Here is a 19,067-nt window from a genome sequence, read left to right on the forward strand (position 1 = left end):
GACTCAGGGTGAGGGATCTGGGACAGGACTCAGGGTGAGAGATCTGGGACAGGACTCAGGGTGAGAGATCTGAGACAGGACACAGGGTGAGAGATCTGGGACAGGACTCAGGGTGAGAGATCTGAGACAGGACTCAGGGTGAGAGATCTGGGACAGGACTCAGGGTGAGGGATCCGGGACAGGACTCAGGGTGAGGGACATGGACACAGGACTCAGGGTGAGGGATCCGGGACAGGACTCAGGGTGAGGGATCTGGGACAGGACTCAGGGTGAGAGATCTGGGACAGGACTCAGGGTGAGGGATCTGGGACAGGACTCAGGGTGAGGGACATGGACACAGGACTAAGGGTGAGAGATCTGGGACAGGACTCAGGGTGAGAGATCTGGGGCAGGACTCAGGGTGAGGGACATGGACACAGGACTCAGGGTGAGGGACATGGACACAGGACTCAGGGTGAGGGATCTGGGACAGGACTCAGGGTGGGAGATCTGGGACAGGACTCAGGGTGAGAGATCCGGGACAGGACAGGGTGAGGGATCTGGGACAGGACTCAGGGTGAGGGACATGGACAGGACTCAGGGTGAGAGATCTGGGACAGGACTCAGTGTGAGAGATCTGAGACAGGACTCAGGGTGAGGGACATGGAGACAGGACTCAGGGTGAGAGATCTGGTACAGGACTCAGGGTGAGAGATCTGGGTACAGGACTCAGGGTGGGAGATCTGGGACAGGACTCAAGGTGAGAGATCTGGGACAGGACTCAGGGTGAGGGACCTGGGACAGGACTCAGGGTGAGGGATCAGGGACAGGACTCAGGGTGAGGGACATGGACACAGAACTCAGGGTGAGAGATCTGGGACAGGACTCAGGGTGAGAGATCTGAGACAGGACACAGGGTGAGAGATCTGGGACAGGACTCAGGGTGAGAGATCTGAGACAGGACTCAGGGTGAGAGATCTGGGACAGGACTCAGGGTGAGGGATCCGGGACAGGACTCAGGGTGAGGGACATGGACACAGGACTCAGGGTGAGGGATCCGGGACAGGACTCAGGGTGAGGGATCTGGGACAGGAATCAGGGTGAGAGATCTGGGACAGGACTCAGGGTGAGGGATCTGGGACAGGACTCAGGGTGAGAGATCTGGGGCAGCACTCAGGGTGAGGGATCTGGGACAAGACTCAGGGTGAGGGACATGGACACAGGACTCAGGGTGAGGGACATGGACACAGGACTCAGGGTGAGGGATCTGGGACAGGACTCAGGGTGAGAGATCCGGGACAGGACAGGGTGAGGGATCTGGGACAGGACTCAGGGTGAGGGACATAGACACAGGATTCAGGGTGAGAGATCTGGGTACAGGACTCAGGGTGGGAGATCTGGGACAGGACTCAGGGTGAGGGATCTGGGACAGGACCCAGGGTGAGGAATCTGGGACAGGACTCAGGGTGAGAGATCTGGGACAGGACTCAGGGTGAGGGACAGGGACACAGGACAGGGTGAGAGATCTGGGACAGGACTCAGGGTGAGGGACATGGACACAGGACTCAGGGTGAGAGATCTGGGACAGGACTCAGGGTGAGGGACATGGACACAGGACAGGGTGAGAGATCTGGGACAGGACTCAGGGTGAGGGACAGGGACACAAGACAGGGTGAGAGATCTGGGACAGGACTCAGGGTGAGGGACATGGACACAGGACTCAGGGTGAGAGATCTGGGACAGGACTCAGGGTGAGGGACATGGACACAGGACTCAGGGTGAGAGATCTGGGACAGGACTCAGGGTGAGAGATCTGGGTACAGGACTCAGGGTGAGGGATCTGGGACAGGACTCAGGGTGAGAGATCTGAGACAGGACTCAGGGTGAGGGACATGGACACAGCACTCAGGGTGAGAGATCTGGGACAGGACTCAGGGTGAGAGATCTGGGACAGGACTCAGGGTGAGGGATCTGAGAGGACTCAGGGTGAGGTATCTGGGACAGGACTCAGGGTGAGGGACATGGACACAGCACTCAGGGTGAGAGATCTGGGACAGGACTCAGGGTGAGAGATCTGGGACAGGACTCAGGGTGAGGGATCTGGGACAGGACTCAGGGTGAGAGATCTGGGACAGGACTCAGGGTGAGGGACATGGACACAGGACTCAGGGTGAGAGATCTGTGACAGGACTCAGGGTGAGTGATCTGGGACAGGACAGGGTGAGAGATCTGAGACAGGACTCAGGGTGAGGGATCTGGGAGAGGACTCAGGGTGAGGGACATGGACACAGGGTGAGAGATCTGGGACAGGACTCAGGGTGAGAGATCTGAGACAGGACTCAGGGTGAGGGACATGGACACAGGACTCAGGGTGAGGGATCCGGGACAGGACTCAGGGTGAGGGACATGGACACAGCACTCAGGGTGAGAGATCTGGGACAGGACTCAGGGTGAGGGATCTGGGACAGGAATCAGGGTGAGGGACATGGACACAGGACTCGGGGTGAGAGATCTGGGACAGGACTCAGGGTGAGAGATCTGGGACAGGACTCAGGGTGAGGGATCCGGGACAGGACTCAGGGTGAGAGATCTGAGACAGGACTCAGGCTGAGGGATCTGGGAGAGGACTCAGGGTGAGGGACATGGACACAGGGTGAGAGATCTGGGACAGGACTCAGGGTGAGAGACCTGAGACAGGACTCAGGGTGAGGGACATGGACACAGGACTCAGGGTGAGGGATCCGGGACAGGACTCAGGGTGAGGGACATGGACACAGCACTCAGGGTGAGAGATCTGGGACAGGACTCAGGGTGAGGGATCTGGGACAGGAATCAGGGTGAGGGACATGGACACAGGACTCGGGGTGAGGGACATGGACACAGCACTCAGGGTGAGAGATCTGGGACAGGACTCAGGGTGAGGGATCTGGGACAGGACTCAGGGTGAGGGATCTGGGACAGGACTCAGGGTGAGAGACATGGACACAGGGTGAGAGATCTGGGACAGGACTCAGGGTGAGGGACATGGACACAGGGTGAGAGATCTGGGACAGGACTCAGGGTGAGAGATCTGGGACAGGACTCAGGGTGAGGGATCTGGGACAGGACTCAGGGTGAGGGATCTGGGACAGGACTCAGGGTGAGGGATCCGGGACAGGACTCAGGGTGAGGCACATGGACACAGGACTCAGGGTGAGGGATCCGGGACAGGAATCAGGGTGAGGGATCTGGGACACAGGACTCAGGGTGAGGGATCTGGGACACAGGACTCAGGGTGAGGGATCTGGGACAGGAATCAGGGTGAGGGATCTGGGACAGGACTCAGGGTGAGAGATCCGGGACAGGACTCAGGGTGAGGGACATGGACACAGGACTAAGGGTGAGAGATCTGGGACAGGACTCAGGGTGAGAGATTTGGGGCAGGACTCAGAGTGAGGGATCTGGGACAAGACTCAGGGTGAGGGACATGGACACAGGACTCAGGGTGAGGGACATGGACACAGGACTCAGGGTGAGGGATCTGGGACAGGACTCAGGGTGAGAGATCCGGGACAGGACTCAGGGTGAGGGATCTGGGACAGGACTCAGGGTGAGGGACATAGACACAGGATTCAGGGTGAGAGATCTGGGTACAGGACTCAGGGTGGGAGATCTGGGACAGGACTCAGGGTGAGGGATCTGGGACAGGACTCAGGGTGAGAGATCCGGGACAGGACTCAGGGTGAGGGACAGGGACACAGGACAGGGTGAGAGATCTGGGACAGGACTCAGGGTGAGGGACATGGACACAGGACTCAGGGTGAGGGACATGGACACAGGACAGGGTGAGAGATCTGGGACAGGACTCAGGGTGAGGGACATGGACAGGACTCAGGGTGAGAGATCTGGGACAGGACTCAGTGTGAGAGATCTGAGACAGGACTCAGGGTGAGGGACATGGAGACAGGACTCAGGGTGAGAGATCTGGTACAGGACTCAGGGTGAGAGATCTGGGTACAGGACTCAGGGTGGGAGATCTGGGACAGGACTCAGGGTGAGGGATCTGGGACAGGACTCAGGGTGAGGGACATGGACACAGGACTCAGGGTGAGAGATCTGGGACAGGACTCAGTGTGAGAGATCTGAGACAGGACACAGGGTGAGAGATCTGGGACAGGACTCAGGGTGAGAGATCTGAGACAGGACTCAGGGTGAGAGAACTGGGACAGGACTCAGGGTGAGGGATCAGGGACAGGACTCAGGGTGAGGGATCTGGGACAGGACTCAGGGTGAGGGACATAGACACAGGATTCAGGGTGAGAGATCTGGGTACAGGACTCAGGGTGGGAGATCTGGGACAGGACTCAGGGTGAGGGATCTGGGACAGGAACCAGGGTGAGGGATCTGGGACAGGACTCAGGGTGAGAGATCTGGGACAGGACTCAGGGTGAGGGACATGGACACAGGAGTCAGGGTGAGAGATCTGGGACAGGACTCAGGGTGAGGGACATGGACACAGGACAGGGTGAGAGATCTGGGACAGGACTCAGGGTGAGGGACAGGGACACAGGACAGGGTGAGAGATCTGGGACAGGACTCAGGGTGAGGGACATGGACACAGGACTCAGGGTGAGAGATCTGGGACAGGACATAGTGTGAGGGATCTGGGACAGGACTCAGGGTGAGAGACATGGACACAGGACTCAGGGTGAGACATCTGGGACAGGACTCAGGGTGAGAGATCTGGGACAGAACTCAGGGTGAGAGACATGGACACAGGACTCAGGGTGAGAGATCTGGGACCGGACTCAGGGTGAGGGACATGGACACAGGACTCAGGGTGAGGGATCTGGGACAGGACTCAGGGTGAGGGACACAGGACTAAGGGTGAGAGATCTGGGACAGGACTCAGGGTGAGAGATCTGGGACAGGACTCAGGGTGAGGGAGATGGACACAGGACTAAGGGTGAGGGACATGGACACAGGACTCAGGGTGAGAGATCTGGGACAGGACTCAGGGTGAGGGATCTGGGACAGGACTCAGGGTGAGAGACATGGACACAGGACTCAGGGTGAGGGACATGGACACAGGACTCAGGGTGAGGGATCTGGGACAGGACTCAGAGTGAGGGACATGGACACAGGACTCAGGGTGAGAGATCTGGGACAGGACTCAGGGTGAGAGATCTGGGTACAGGACTCAGGGTGAGGGATCTGGGACAGGACTCAGGGTGAGGGATCAGGGACAGGACTCAGCGTGAGGGACATGGACACAGGACTCAGGGTGAGAGATCTGGGACAGGACTCAGGGTGAGAGATCTGAGACAGGACATAGGGTGAGAGATCTGGGACAGGACTCAGGGTGAGAGATCTGAGACAGGACTCAGGGTGAGAGATCTGGGACAGGACTCAGGGTGAGGGATCCGGGACAGGACTCAGGGTGAGGGACATGGACACAGGACTCAGGGTGAGGGATCCGGGACAGGACTCAGGGTGAGGGATCTGGGACAGGACTCAGGGTGAGAGATCTGGGACAGGACTCAGGGTGAGGGATCTGGGACAGGACTCAGGGTGAGGGACATGGACACAGGACTCAGGGTGAGGGATCTGGGACAGGACTCAGGGTGAGGGACATGGACACAGGACTAAGGGTGAGAGATCTGGGACAGGACTCAGGGTGAGAGATTTGGGGCAGGACTCAGAGTGAGGGATCTGGGACAAGACTCAGGGTGAGGGACATGGACACAGGACTCAGGGTGAGGGACATGGACACAGGACTCAGGGTGAGGGATCTGGGACAGGACTCAGGGTGAGAGATCCGGGACAGGACTCAGGGTGAGGGATCTGGGACAGGACCCAGGGTGAGGGACATAGACACAGGATTCAGGGTGAGAGATCTGGGTACAGGACTCAGGGTGGGAGATCTGGGACAGGACTCAGGGTGAGGGATCTGGGACAGGACTCAGGGTGAGAGATCCGGGACAGGACTCAGGGTGAGGGACAGGGACACAGGACAGGGTGAGAGATCTGGGACAGGACTCAGGGTGAGGGACATGGACACAGGACTCAGGGTGAGGGACATGGACACAGGACAGGGTGAGAGATCTGGGACAGGACTCAGGGTGAGGGACATGGACAGGACTCAGGGTGAGAGATCTGGGACAGGACTCAGTGTGAGAGATCTGAGACAGGACTCAGGGTGAGGGACATGGAGACAGGACTCAGGGTGAGAGATCTGGTACAGGACTCAGGGTGAGAGATCTGGGTACAGGACTCAGGGTGGGAGATCTGGGACAGGACTCAAGGTGAGAGATCTGGGACAGGACTCAGGGTGAGGGATCTGGGACAGGACTCAGGGTGAGGGACATGGACACAGGACTCAGGGTGAGAGATCTGGGACAGGACATAGTGTGAGGGATCTGGGACAGGACTCAGGGTGAGAGACATGGACACAGGACTCAGGGTGAGGGATCTGGGACAGGACTCAGAGTGAGGGACATGGACACAGGACTCAGGGTGAGAGATCTGGGACAGGACTCAGGGTGAGAGATCTGGGTACAGGACTCAGGGTGAGGGATCTGGGACAGGACTCAGGGTGAGGGATCAGGGACAGGACTCAGCGTGAGGGACATGGACACAGGACTCAGGGTGAGAGATCTGGGACAGGACTCAGGGTGAGAGATCTGAGACAGGACACAGGGTGAGAGATCTGGGACAGGACTCAGGGTGAGAGATCTGAGACAGGACTCAGGGTGAGAGATCTGGGACAGGACTCAGGGTGAGGGATCCGGGACAGGACTCAGGGTGAGGGACATGGACACAGGACTCAGGGTGAGGGATCCGGGACAGGACTCAGGGTGAGGGATCTGGGACAGGACTCAGGGTGAGAGATCTGGGACAGGACTCAGGGTGAGGGATCTGGGACAGGACTCAGGGTGAGGGACATGGACACAGGACTCAGGGTGAGGGATCTGGGACAGGACTCAGGGTGAGGGACATGGACACAGGACTAAGGGTGAGAGATCTGGGACAGGACTCAGGGTGAGAGATTTGGGGCAGGACTCAGAGTGAGGGATCTGGGACAAGACTCAGGGTGAGGGACATGGACACAGGACTCAGGGTGAGGGACATGGACACAGGACTCAGGGTGAGGGATCTGGGACAGGACTCAGGGTGAGAGATCCGGGACAGGACTCAGGGTGAGGGATCTGGGACAGGACCCAGGGTGAGGGACATAGACACAGGATTCAGGGTGAGAGATCTGGGTACAGGACTCAGGGTGGGAGATCTGGGACAGGACTCAGGGTGAGGGATCTGGGACAGGACTCAGGGTGAGAGATCCGGGACAGGACTCAGGGTGAGGGACAGGGACACAGGACAGGGTGAGGGATCTGGGACAGGACTCAGGGTGAGAGATCCGGGACAGGACTCAGGGTGAGGGACATGGACACAGGACTAAGGGTGAGAGATCTGGGACAGGACTCAGGGTGAGAGATTTGGGGCAGGACTCAGAGTGAGGGATCTGGGACAAGACTCAGGGTGAGGGACATGGACACAGGACTCAGGGTGAGGGACATGGACACAGGACTCAGGGTGAGGGATCTGGGACAGGACTCAGGGTGAGAGATCCGGGACAGGACTCAGGGTGAGGGATCTGGGACAGGACTCAGGGTGAGAGATCTGGGTACAGGACTCAGGGTGGGAGATCTGGGACAGGACTCAAGGTGAGAGATCTGGGACAGGACTCAGGGTGAGGGATCTGGGACAGGACTCAGGGTGAGGGACATGGACACAGGACTCAGGGTGAGAGATCTGGGACAGGACTCAGTGTGAGAGATCTGAGACAGGACACAGGGTGAGAGATCTGGGACAGGACTCAGGGTGAGAGATCTGAGACAGGACTCAGGGTGAGAGAACTGGGACAGGACTCAGGGTGAGGGATCAGGGACAGGACTCAGGGTGAGGGACATGGACACAGGACTCAGGGTGAGAGATCTGGGACAGGACTCAGGGTGAGAGATCTGAGACAGGACACAGGGTGAGAGATCTGGGACAGGACTCAGGGTGAGAGATCTGAGACAGGACTCAGGGTGAGAGATCTGGGACAGGACTCAGGGTGAGGGATCCGGGACTGGACTCAGGGTGAGGGACATGGACACAGGACTCAGGGTGAGGGATCCGGGACAGGACTCAGGGTGAGGGATCTGGGACAGGACTCAGGGTGAGAGATCTGGGACAGGACTCAGGGTGAGGGATCTGGGACAGGACTCAGGGTGAGGGACATGGACACAGGACTAAGGGTGAGAGATCTGGGACAGGACTCAGGGTGAGAGATCTGGGGCAGGACTCAGGGTGAGGGACATGGACACAGGACTCAGGGTGAGGGACATGGACACAGGACTCAGGGTGAGGGATCTGGGACAGGACTCAGGGTGAGAGATCCGGGACAGGACAGGGTGAGGGATCTGGGACAGGACTCAGGGTGAGGGACATGGACAGGACTCAGGGTGAGAGATCTGGGACAGGACTCAGTGTGAGAGATCTGAGACAGGACTCAGGGTGAGGGACATGGAGACAGGACTCAGGGTGAGAGATCTGGTACAGGACTCAGGGTGAGAGATCTGGGTACAGGACTCAGGGTGGGAGATCTGGGACAGGACTCAAGGTGAGAGATCTGGGACAGGACTCAGGGTGAGGGATCTGGGACAGGACTCAGGGTGAGGGATCAGGGACAGGACTCAGGGTGAGGGACATGGACACAGAACTCAGGGTGAGAGATCTGGGACAGGACTCAGGGTGAGAGATCTGAGACAGGATACAGGGTGAGAGATCTGGGACAGGACTCAGGGTGAGAGATCTGAGACAGGACTCAGGGTGAGAGATCTGGGACAGGACTCAGGGTGAGGGACATGGACACAGGACTCAGGGTGAGGGATCCGGGACAGGACTCAGGGTGAGGGATCTGGGACAGGAATCAGGGTGAGAGATCTGGGACAGGACTCAGGGTGAGGGATCTGGGACAGGACTCAGGGTGAGAGATCTGGGGCAGCACTCAGGGTGAGGGATCTGGGACAAGACTCAGGGTGAGGGACATGGACACAGGACTCAGGGTGAGGGACATGGACACAGGACTCAGGGTGAGGGATCTGGGACAGGACTCAGGGTGAGAGATCCGGGACAGGACAGGGTGAGGGATCTGGGACAGGACTCAGGGTGAGGGACATAGACACAGGATTCAGGGTGAGAGATCTGGGTACAGGACTCAGGGTGGGAGATCTGGGACAGGACTCAGGGTGAGGGATCTGGGACAGGACCCAGGGTGAGGAATCTGGGACAGGACTCAGGGTGAGAGATCTGGGACAGGACTCAGGGTGAGGGACAGGGACACAGGACAGGGTGAGAGATCTGGGACAGGACTCAGGGTGAGGGACATGGACACAGGACTCAGGGTGAGAGATCTGGGACAGGACTCAGGGTGAGGGACATGGACACAGGACAGGGTGAGAGATCTGGGACAGGACTCAGGGTGAGGGACAGGGACACAAGACAGGGTGAGAGATCTGGGACAGGACTCAGGGTGAGGGACATGGACACAGGACTCAGGGTGAGAGATCTGGGACAGGACTCAGGGTGAGGGACATGGACACAGGACTCAGGGTGAGAGATCTGGGACAGGACTCAGGGTGAGAGATCTGGGTACAGGACTCAGGGTGAGGGATCTGGGACAGGACTCAGGGTGAGAGATCTGAGACAGGACTCAGGGTGAGGTACATGGACACAGCACTCAGGGTGAGAGATCTGGGACAGGACTCAGGGTGAGAGATCTGGGACAGGACTCAGGGTGAGGGATCTGAGAGGACTCAGGGTGAGGTATCTGGGACAGGACTCAGGGTGAGGGACATGGACACAGCACTCAGGGTGAGAGATCTGGGACAGGACTCAGGGTGAGAGATCTGGGACAGGACTCAGGGTGAGGGATCTGGGACAGGACTCAGGGTGAGGGATCTGGGACAGGACTCAGGGTGAGGGACATGGACACAGGACTCAGGGTGAGAGATCTGGGACAGGACTCAGGGTGAGGGACATGGACAGGACTCAGGGTGAGAGATCTGGGACAGGACTCAGTGTGAGTGATCTGGGACAGGACAGGGTGAGAGATCTGAGACAGGACTCAGGGTGAGGGATCTGGGAGAGGACTCAGGGTGAGGGACATGGACACAGGGTGAGAGATCTGGGACAGGACTCAGGGTGAGAGATCTGAGACAGGACTCAGGGTGAGGGACATGGACACAGGACTCAGGGTGAGGGATCCGGGACAGGACTCAGGGTGAGGGACATGGACACAGCACTCAGGGTGAGAGATCTGGGACAGGACTCAGGGTGAGGGATCTGGGACAGGAATCAGGGTGAGGGACATGGACACAGGACTCGGGGTGAGAGATCTGGGACAGGACTCAGGGTGAGAGATCTGGGACAGGACTCAGGGTGAGGGATCCGGGACAGGACTCAGGGTGAGAGATCTGAGACAGGACTCAGGCTGAGGGATCTGGGAGAGGACTCAGGGTGAGGGACATGGACACAGGGTGAGAGATCTGGGACAGGACTCAGGGTGAGAGATCTGAGACAGGACTCAGGGTGAGGGACATGGACACAGGACTCAGGGTGAGGGATCTGGGACAGGACTCAGGGTGAGAGATCCGGGACAGGACTCAGGGTGAGGGATCTGGGACAGGACTCAGGGTGAGAGATCTGGGTACAGGACTCAGGGTGGGAGATCTGGGACAGGACTCAAGGTGAGAGATCTGGGACAGGACTCAGGGTGAGGGATCTGGGACAGGACTCAGGGTGAGGGACATGGACACAGGACTCAGGGTGAGAGATCTGGGACAGGACTCAGTGTGAGAGATCTGAGACAGGACACAGGGTGAGAGATCTGGGACAGGACTCAGGGTGAGAGATCTGAGACAGGACTCAGGGTGAGAGAACTGGGACAGGACTCAGGGTGAGGGATCAGGGACAGGACTCAGGGTGAGGGACATGGACACAGGACTCAGGGTGAGAGATCTGGGACAGGACTCAGGGTGAGAGATCTGAGACAGGACACAGGGTGAGAGATCTGGGACAGGACTCAGGGTGAGAGATCTGAGACAGGACTCAGGGTGAGAGATCTGGGACAGGACTCAGGGTGAGGGATCCGGGACTGGACTCAGGGTGAGGGACATGGACACAGGACTCAGGGTGAGGGATCCGGGACAGGACTCAGGGTGAGGGATCTGGGACAGGACTCAGGGTGAGAGATCTGGGACAGGACTCAGGGTGAGGGATCTGGGACAGGACTCAGGGTGAGGGACATGGACACAGGACTAAGGGTGAGAGATCTGGGACAGGACTCAGGGTGAGAGATCTGGGGCAGGACTCAGGGTGAGGGACATGGACACAGGACTCAGGGTGAGGGACATGGACACAGGACTCAGGGTGAGGGATCTGGGACAGGACTCAGGGTGAGAGATCCGGGACAGGACAGGGTGAGGGATCTGGGACAGGACTCAGGGTGAGGGACATGGACAGGACTCAGGGTGAGAGATCTGGGACAGGACTCAGTGTGAGAGATCTGAGACAGGACTCAGGGTGAGGGACATGGAGACAGGACTCAGGGTGAGAGATCTGGTACAGGACTCAGGGTGAGAGATCTGGGTACAGGACTCAGGGTGGGAGATCTGGGACAGGACTCAAGGTGAGAGATCTGGGACAGGACTCAGGGTGAGGGATCTGGGACAGGACTCAGGGTGAGGGATCAGGGACAGGACTCAGGGTGAGGGACATGGACACAGAACTCAGGGTGAGAGATCTGGGACAGGACTCAGGGTGAGAGATCTGAGACAGGATACAGGGTGAGAGATCTGGGACAGGACTCAGGGTGAGAGATCTGAGACAGGACTCAGGGTGAGAGATCTGGGACAGGACTCAGGGTGAGGGACATGGACACAGGACTCAGGGTGAGGGATCCGGGACAGGACTCAGGGTGAGGGATCTGGGACAGGAATCAGGGTGAGAGATCTGGGACAGGACTCAGGGTGAGGGATCTGGGACAGGACTCAGGGTGAGAGATCTGGGGCAGCACTCAGGGTGAGGGATCTGGGACAAGACTCAGGGTGAGGGACATGGACACAGGACTCAGGGTGAGGGACATGGACACAGGACTCAGGGTGAGGGATCTGGGACAGGACTCAGGGTGAGAGATCCGGGACAGGACAGGGTGAGGGATCTGGGACAGGACTCAGGGTGAGGGACATAGACACAGGATTCAGGGTGAGAGATCTGGGTACAGGACTCAGGGTGGGAGATCTGGGACAGGACTCAGGGTGAGGGATCTGGGACAGGACCCAGGGTGAGGAATCTGGGACAGGACTCAGGGTGAGAGATCTGGGACAGGACTCAGGGTGAGGGACAGGGACACAGGACAGGGTGAGAGATCTGGGACAGGACTCAGGGTGAGGGACATGGACACAGGACTCAGGGTGAGAGATCTGGGACAGGACTCAGGGTGAGGGACATGGACACAGGACAGGGTGAGAGATCTGGGACAGGACTCAGGGTGAGGGACAGGGACACAAGACAGGGTGAGAGATCTGGGACAGGACTCAGGGTGAGGGACATGGACACAGGACTCAGGGTGAGAGATCTGGGACAGGACTCAGGGTGAGGGACATGGACACAGGACTCAGGGTGAGAGATCTGGGACAGGACTCAGGGTGAGAGATCTGGGTACAGGACTCAGGGTGAGGGATCTGGGACAGGACTCAGGGTGAGAGATCTGAGACAGGACTCAGGGTGAGGTACATGGACACAGCACTCAGGGTGAGAGATCTGGGACAGGACTCAGGGTGAGAGATCTGGGACAGGACTCAGGGTGAGGGATCTGAGAGGACTCAGGGTGAGGTATCTGGGACAGGACTCAGGGTGAGGGACATGGACACAGCACTCAGGGTGAGAGATCTGGGACAGGACTCAGGGTGAGAGATCTGGGACAGGACTCAGGGTGAGGGATCTGGGACAGGACTCAGGGTGAGGGATCTGGGACAGGACTCAGGGTGAGGGACATGGACACAGGACTCAGGGTGAGAGATCTGGGACAGGACTCAGGGTGAGGGACATGGACAGGACTCAGGGTGAGAGATCTGGGACAGGACTCAGTGTGAGTGATCTGGGACAGGACAGGGTGAGAGATCTGAGACAGGACTCAGGGTGAGGGATCTGGGAGAGGACTCAGGGTGAGGGACATGGACACAGGGTGAGAGATCTGGGACAGGACTCAGGGTGAGAGATCTGAGACAGGACTCAGGGTGAGGGACATGGACACAGGACTCAGGGTGAGGGATCCGGGACAGGACTCAGGGTGAGGGACATGGACACAGCACTCAGGGTGAGAGATCTGGGACAGGACTCAGGGTGAGGGATCTGGGACAGGAATCAGGGTGAGGGACATGGACACAGGACTCGGGGTGAGAGATCTGGGACAGGACTCAGGGTGAGAGATCTGGGACAGGACTCAGGGTGAGGGATCCGGGACAGGACTCAGGGTGAGAGATCTGAGACAGGACTCAGGCTGAGGGATCTGGGAGAGGACTCAGGGTGAGGGACATGGACACAGGGTGAGAGATCTGGGACAGGACTCAGGGTGAGAGATCTGAGACAGGACTCAGGGTGAGGGACATGGACACAGGACTCAGGGTGAGGGATCCGGGACAGGACTCAGGGTGAGGGACATGGACACAGCACTCAGGGTGAGAGATCTGGGACAGGACTCAGGGTGAGGGATCTGGGACAGGAATCAGGGTGAGGGACATGGACACAGGACTCGGGGTGAGGGACATGGACACAGCACTCAGGGTGAGAGATCTGGGACAGGACTCAGGGTGAGGGATCTGGGACAGGACTCAGGGTGAGGGATCTGGGACAGGACTCAGGGTGAGAGACATGGACACAGGGTGAGAGATCTGGGACAGGACTCAGGGTGAGGGACATGGACACAGGGTGAGAGATCTGGGACAGGACTCAGGGTGAGAGATCTGGGACAGGACTCATGGTGAGGGATCTGGGACAGGACTCAGGGTGAGGGATCTGGGACAGGACTCAGGGTGAGGGATCCGGGACAGGACTCAGGGTGAGGCACATGGACACAGGACTCAGGGTGAGGGATCCGGGACAGGAATCAGGGTGAGGGATCTGGGACACAGGACTCAGGGTGAGGGATCTGGGACACAGGACTCAGGGTGAGGGATCTGGGACAGGAATCAGGGTGAGGGATCTGGGACAGGACTCAGGGTGAGAGATCCGGGACAGGACTCAGGGTGAGGGATCAGGGACAGGACTCAGGGTGAGGGATCAGGGACAGGACTCAGGGTGAGGGACATGGACACAGGACTCAGGGTGAGAGATCTGGGACAGGACTCAGGGTGAGAGATCTGAGACAGGACTCAGGGTGAGGGACATGGACACAGGACTCAGGGTGAGAGATCTGGGACAGGACTCAGGGTGAGGGACATGGACACAGGAGTCAGGGTGAGGGATCTGGGACAGGACAGGGTGAGGGATCTGGGACAGGACTCAGCGTGAGGGACATGGGCACAGGATTCAGGGTGAGAGATCTGGGTACAGGACTCAGGGTGGGAGATCTGGGACAGGACTCAGGGTGAGGGATCTGGGACAGGACCCAGGGTGAGGGATCTGGGACAGGACTCAGGGTGAGAGATCTGGGACAGGACTCAGGGTGAGGCACAGGGACACAGGACAGGGTGAGAGATCTGGGACAGGACTCAGGGTGAGGGACATGGACACAGGACTCAGGGTGAGAGATCTGGGACAGGACTCAGGGTGAGGGACATGGACACAGGACTCAGGGTGAGAGATCTGGGACAGGACTCAGGGTGAGAGATCGGGGACAGGACTCAGGGTGAGGGATCTGGGACAGGACTCAGGGTGAGGGACATAGACACAGGATTGAGGGTGAGAGATCTGGGTACAGGACTCAGGGTGGGAGATCTGGGACAGGACTCAGGGTGAGGGATCTGGGACAGGACTCAGGGTGAGAGATCCGGGACAGGACTCAGGGTGAGGGACAGGGACACAGGACAGGGTGAGAGATCTGGGACAGGACTCAGGGTGAGGGACATGGACACAGGACTCAGGGTGAGGGACATGGACACAGGACAGGGTGAGAGATCTGGGACAGGACTCAGGGTGAGGGACATGGACAGGACTCAGGGTGAGAGATCTGGGACAGGACTCAGTGTGAGAGATCTGAGACAGGACTCAGGGTGAGGGACATGGAGACAGGACTCAGGGTGAGAGATCTGGTACAGGACTCAGGGTGAGAGATCTGGGTACAGGACTCAGGGTGGGAGATCTGGGACAGGACTCAAGGTGAGAGATCTGGGACAGGACTCAGGGTGAGGGATCTGGGACAGGACTCAGGGTGAGGGATCAGGGACAGGACTCAGGGTGAGGGACATGGACACAGAACTCAGGGTGAGAGATCTGGGACAGGACTCAGGGTGAGAGATCTGAGACAGGACACAGGGTGAGAGATCTGGGACAGGACTCAGGGTGAGAGATCTGAGACAGGACTCAGGGTGAGAGATCTGGGACAGGACTCAGGGTGAGGGATCCGGGACAGGACTCAGGGTGAGGGACATGGACACAGGACTCAGGGTGAGGGATCCGGGACAGGACTCAGGGTGAGGGATCTGGGACAGGAATCAGGGTGAGAGATCTGGGACAGGACTCAGGGTGAGGGATCTGGGACAGGACTCAGGGTGAGAGATCTGGGGCAGCACTCAGGGTGAGGGATCTGGGACAAGACTCAGGGTGAGGGACATGGACACAGGACTCAGGGTGAGGGACATGGACACAGGACTCAGGGTGAGGGATCTGGGACAGGACTCAGGGTGAGAGATCCGTGACAGGACAGGGTGAGGGATCTGGGACAGGACTCAGGGTGAGGGACATAGACACAGGATTCAGGGTGAGAGATCTGGGTACAGGACTCAGGGTGGGAGATCTGGGACAGGACTCAGGGTGAGGGATCTGGGACAGGACCCAGGGTGAGGAATCTGGGACAGGACTCAGGGTGAGAGATCTGGGACAGGACTCAGGGTGAGGGACAGGGACACAGGACAGGGTGAGAGATCTGGGACAGGACTCAGGGTGAGGGACATGGACACAGGACTCAGGGTGAGAGATCTGGGACAGGACTCAGGGTGAGGGACATGGACACAGGACAGGGTGAGAGATCTGGGACAGGACTCAGGGTGAGGGACAGGGACACAAGACAGGGTGAGAGATCTGGGACAGGACTCAGGGTGAGGGACATGGACACAGGACTCAGGGTGAGAGATCTGGGACAGGACTCAGGGTGAGGGACATGGACACAGGACTCAGGGTGAGAGATCTGGGACAGGACTCAGGGTGAGAGATCTGGGTACAGGACTCAGGGTGAGGGATCTGGGACAGGACTCAGGGTGAGAGATCTGAGACAGGACTCAGGGTGAGGGACATGGACACAGCACTCAGGGTGAGAGATCTGGGACAGGACTCAGGGTGAGAGATCTGGGACAGGACTCAGGGTGAGGGATCTGAGAGGACTCAGGGTGAGGTATCTGGGACAGGACTCAGGGTGAGGGACATGGACACAGCACTCAGGGTGAGAGATCTGGGACAGGACTCAGGGTGAGAGATCTGGGACAGGACTCAGGGTGAGGGATCTGGGACAGGACTCAGGGTGAGGGACATGGACACAGGACTCAGGGTGAGAGATCTGGGACAGGACTCAGGGTGAGGGACATGGACAGGACTCAGGGTGAGAGATCTGGGACAGTACTCAGTGTGAGTGATCTGGGACAGGACAGGGTGAGAGATCTGAGACAGGACTCAGGGTGAGGGATCTGGGAGAGGACTCAGGGTGAGGGACATGGACACAGGGTGAGAGATCTGGGACAGGACTCAGGGTGAGAGATCTGAGACAGGACTCAGGGTGAGGGACATGGACACAGGACTCAGGGTGAGGGATCCGGGACAGGACTCAGGGTGAGGGACATGGACACAGCACTCAGGGTGAGAGATCTGGGACAGGACTCAGGGTGAGGGATCTGGGACAGGAATCAGGGTGAGGGACATGGACACAGGACTCGGGGTGAGAGATCTGGGACAGGACTCAGGGTGAGAGATCTGGGACAGGACTCAGGGTGAGGGATCCGGGACAGGACTCAGGGTGAGAGATCTGAGACAGGACTCAGGCTGAGGGATCTGGGAGAGGACTCAGGGTGAGGGACATGGACACAGGGTGAGAGATCTGGGACAGGACTCAGGGTGAGAGATCTGAGACAGGACTCAGGGTGAGGGACATGGACACAGGACTCAGGGTGAGGGATCCGGGACAGGACTCAGGGTGAGGGACATGGACACAGCACTCAGGGTGAGAGATCTGGGACAGGACTCAGGGTGAGGGATCTGGGACAGGAATCAGGGTGAGGGACATGGACACAGGACTCGGGGTGAGGGACATGGACACAGCACTCAGGGTGAGAGATCTGGGACAGGACTCAGGGTGAGGGATCTGGGACAGGACTCAGGGTGAGGGATCTGGGACAGGTCTCAGGGTGAGAGACATGGACACAGGGTGAGAGATCTGGGACAGGACTCAGGGTGAGGGACATGGACACAGGGTGAGAGATCTGGGACAGGACTCAGGGTGAGAGATCTGAGACAGGACTCAGGGTGAGAGATCTGGTACAGGACTCAGGGTGAGAGATCTGGGACAGGACTCAGGGTGAGGGATCTGGGACAGGACTCAGGGTGAGGGATCTGGGACAGGACTCAGGGTGAGGGATCCGGGACAGGACTCAGGGTGAGGCACATGGACACAGGACTCAGGGTGAGGGATCCGGGACAGGAATCAGGGTGAGGGATCTGGGACACAGGACTCAGGGTGAGGGATCTGGGACACAGGACTCAGGGTGAGGGATCTGGGACAGGAATCAGGGTGAGGGATCTGGGACAGGACTCAGGGTGAGAGATCCGGGACAGGACTCAGGGTGAGGGATCAGGGACAGGACTCAGGGTGAGGGATCAGGGACAGGACTCAGGGTGAGGGACATGGACACAGGACTCAGGGTGAGAGATCTGGGACAGGACTCAGGGTGAGAGATCTGAGACAGGACTCAGGGTGAGGGACATGGACACAGGACTCAGGGTGAGAGATCTGGGACAGGACTCAGGGTGAGGGACATGGACACAGGACTCAGGGTGAGGGATCTGGGACAGGACAGGGTGAGGGATCCGGGACAGGACTCAGCGTGAGGGACATGGGCACAGGATTCAGGGTGAGAGATCTGGGTACAGGACTCAGGGTGGGAGATCTGGGACAGGACTCAGGGTGAGGGATCTGGGACAGGACCCAGGGTGAGGGATCTGGGACAGGACTCAGGGTGAGAGATCTGGGACAGGACTCAGGGTGAGGCACAGGGACACAGGACAGGGTGAGAGATCTGGGACAGGACTCAGGGTGAGGGACATGGACACAGGACTCAGGGTGAGAGATCTGGGACAGGACTCAGGGTGAGGGACATGGACACAGGACAGGGTGAGAGATCTGGGACAGGACTCAGGGTGAGGGACAGGGACACAGGACAGGGTGAGAGATCTGGGACAGGACTCAGGGTGAGGGACATGGACACAGGACTCAGGGTGAGAGATCTGGGACAGGACTCAGGGTGAGGGACATGGACACAGGACTCAGGGTGAGAGATCTGGGACAGGACTCAGGGTGAGAGATCGGGGTACAGGACTCAGGGTGAGGGATCTGGGACAGGACTCAGGGTGAGAGATCTGAGACAGGACTCAGGGTGAGGGACATGGACACAGCACTCAGGGTGAGAGATCTGGGACAGGACTCAGGGTGAGAGATCTGGGACAGGACTCAGGGTGAGGGATCTGAGACAGGACTCAGGGTGAGGGACATGGACACAGCACTCAGGGTGAGAGATCTGGGACAGGACTCAGGGTGAGAGATCTGGGACAGGACTCAGGGTGAGGGATCTGAGAGGACTCAG

The sequence above is a fragment of the Hypanus sabinus genome, chromosome 10 (assembly GCF_030144855.1).
Source record: "Hypanus sabinus isolate sHypSab1 chromosome 10, sHypSab1.hap1, whole genome shotgun sequence".
In the NCBI taxonomy this organism is placed as follows: Eukaryota; Metazoa; Chordata; class Chondrichthyes; order Myliobatiformes; family Dasyatidae; genus Hypanus; species Hypanus sabinus.